The sequence below is a fragment of the Myotis daubentonii genome, chromosome X, assembly GCF_963259705.1.
Source record: "Myotis daubentonii chromosome X, mMyoDau2.1, whole genome shotgun sequence".
NCBI lineage: Eukaryota > Metazoa > Chordata > Mammalia > Chiroptera > Vespertilionidae > Myotis > Myotis daubentonii.
Window position 1 is genome coordinate 14,829,205 of NC_081861.1, and position 3,497 is coordinate 14,832,701.

Below are 3,497 nucleotides of genomic sequence, written 5' to 3' on the forward strand. Positions count from 1 at the left end.
AAAGTCTGTCTTCAGCTTTCACTTTCACTTCTCCTGCATCATCATGTTCTTCTACTTCTGCATTTCACCTTTTAAGCCCCTCCGGTTGCCCTAAAAGTTCAAGCTCAACCGTGTCTGTGGCTTCTTGGACTTTGTTGGAAACTTGAAGACATTCCCTTTTCCCTCAACCTTTTCTTTGATTATGGCCATCTGAGGACAGAGATGCCATCTTTTCTCTCCAGAATTGTGTAGCCATCACATGCCCTGGGGAGCTTGTCTTAATGGGTACAGTTTCTGTGGAACAATATGGCTCTCATGGATTCTTTTATGGCTTTCAGAACTATAAGAAGTCACTTCCATGTCTACTTGAGTTTTGTTGGTTCACCCTAGGAAGTGATCTGACCTTGGGGTCAAATGTCTATTCATATTATGAACTAGTAATATTGTTGTGCTCATTTTCCATTGTTGGGTAACAAGTTACTACACATTTAGCAGCTTAAAAGAACACACATTTTTTTAAAAAAGAATACACATTTATTAGTTCACAGTTTTGTGAGACACAAAAGAAAGTCCAGGCACAGCTTAGCTGGATCCTTCACTCAGGGTCTCACAAGGCTGAGGTTGAATTGTTGACCAGGCTGCATTCTTTTAAAAAATATATTTTTATTGATTTCAGAGAGGAAGGGAGAGAGAGAGAGATCTCGCAAGATAGAAACATCAATGATGAGAAAGAATCATTGATTGGCTGCCTCCTGCATGCCCCCTACTGGGAATCAAGCCCACAACCTGGGCATGTGCCCTTAACTGGAATCCCCTTTGGAGCTATTCTAGGCTGTCAGTTTCATCAGTCTTTTAAAAAAAATTAAATTTATTTTATTTTTAATATATCTTTATTGTTGAAAGTGTTACAGGTGTCCCCCCTTCAGTTCACAGGCCAATGCTTTATCCACTGAGCCAAACTGGCTAGGGCCAGACTGCATTCTTATCTGGAGTTTGAAGTCTTCTGCCAAGGTCACATGGTTGTTGGCTGAGTACATTCCCTCAGGTCCTTAAGGTCACCTACAGTTCCCTGCCATGTGGCTCTATGAAGTTACAATATGGCTTTTCAAAGATCAGCAAGAGGATTTTCCTAGTGTTTTTTAGCATGATGGACTCCAATCTCCATTGTAATGTAGTCACAGGTGTGACATCTGTGTCACCTTCACCATATTTTATTGGTTAGAAGCACATATTCCACCCCACACCCAAATGGAGGGGAATATGCATGGACATGACTAATTGGGGTAAGCTTAGGGTGTGTCCACTACAGCTGTCAATGAATACTAGCTGTTCACCTTTATTCAAATCTAAAAACTCTTCCAGAAAGATGCAGATAAGATTCCATGCCTTGTCTGTCATCTCTCATATCTGTCATTAGAGGTCTGGCTATTGTTCTGAGCAAGCTTTCCAGCTGCCTCTTCTTGGTGGACTCCAACATCTCAGCAACATGTCAGAGGTGCTTGAATCAGTGTTAGATTAGGTGAATTTGTCTTCATATCCATTGCTTCCTCTGGGGAAACTCTTCTTTTTGACAAATCAAAAGTCTACCTGTGTTATGGTGATCAAGTTATATTTCTGCGTGTCCTTCCCACAGACAGTACACTCCTGTGGGAGGGTAGCAGGCAAGGACCAGTCTGCCTCCTTAATCCTCATGTAGTCCCCTCCCCCTAGGCCTAGATAAGATGGGACTCAGTGCACAAAAGAACCACAGACATTTTTAGAGGCAGGAACAGTGTGTGACTTTTGTCTCATTCTTCACATTGGTCAACCCTGGGGTATAGTGAATTATTTTTTCTTACTGGCTTTTTGGTAAGGACGAGAATATAATTAGGTCCTTAGTTTACAAGCTCATAGGAGGCACCAATTGCTGTGAGAAAGTATTACAGATCCCAAGGAAAGAGGAAATAAGAGTAAGAACAACTTTCTAAACATCCACTGGAGTATTTATTGACATTGGGCTCAGGCTTTCCTGAGACATTAGGCCATAATTTTGGGAGGAAAAGGGCAAGACTCTGAGCAGCCAACAGTACAAAGGAAGGGTTAGGATGAAGAGGGACAGCTGAGGGACCACTTGAAGCCTGGCAGCTTGGGCCCTTTTCTGGGGCTGACCCACCCTGAGGGCTCTGTATGCTCTGGCCTGGGGATAGCAGGCAGAGGCTGGCCCTTTCCAGTGGGACACTAGCCAGGCCTCAGTGTGAACAGCAGCCCATTGCTGGGGCCTGAAGAAACAGCAAAGCAGGTGCAGCAGCAGTGGCGGCAGGCCACAGGCGATGACCACGTTCTGCCTATTGCTTGAGGAGGCAGACCTCTCATTGAGAGCCACCTTGCTTTTCTACTTCCTGTCTGTGTGTCTTTGGTCAAGTGATTCAGCCTCTTTGAGTTTAATTTCTGGATTTGTAGAATGGAAATGATAGCAGCATCTACTTTACAGCATTGCTGTGAGGAGAAAATTAGCACGTTGCCTGGGTCATAGGAAGCCCTCAATAACAACATTAATATTTTATGCATTTCTTCACGCAAAAAATACCTCTAGTCTACCTGGCATCATGTTAGGTTATTTCACTGGGGAGTTGTGGTGGGTCAGAGGGAGCATGGGGACTGTGATGTCTTTCCCAACCTTCAGTCCCAGGGAAAGAGTGAATGATTCTTGTCAGGAGGTATGATCTTCACTCCTCCCATCTCCTGTTATCAGCCTCTGTGAACCTCTAACACTGTCAAGCATCTTCCACACAATGGCTGCTCCCTCTGCCTGGATCACCCTTCTTGCAGACATCCACGTAGCTTGTACCCTCATCACCTTGGGGCTTTTGTTAAAATGTAACATTATTAGCTACTCTCACAGAAAATAACAAGCAAATCCTCCCCTCCAGACCATACATGCCACTGCCACTCTGTGACTAACGAGTGTCGTGACTAACGATTTTTTTGAGATACCAGCTGTCTCTGGGCCGATTTTTTGCATTGAGTTGATAAAGTAATTTGAGTTAACGAGCTCCTTAACAAGCTCGGTCTCTCTGAACGAATTAAACTCTTAAGTCAAGGCCCCACTGTATTTGGTTAATTATTGTCTGCAAGCTCCATTAGGGCAGGCACTTAAAAACTCCCAAGCCACCAATAGTGTTTGATATACATATCTGTGGTACTTAGTGTTTGTTGAACAGATGAATAGGAAAGGGAGTCAGGAATGCTGGTTCTCAAAGGGCCTCACTGAAGGAGAATGGCATTTAGGGTGGTCTGTAAGGAAAAGTGACTTTTATAGAGAGAAGAGGGAAGGGAAAGGCTGCAGGTGAAAAGTACAGTAGGAGCAAAGAAGCAGGAAAGTGCTTTTTAAAAACAGTGGTTGCATCTCAAATCTTTGGAAACACCTTGAAAGACTCACTGCAGCAGCTCTCCAAAGAGGATCAGAAGCAAGAGCCTGTCTCTCCACCAGGCCCCGCCCCCAGCGGGGCGAGGCTAGCAACAGGCACGCAGGCGCACTA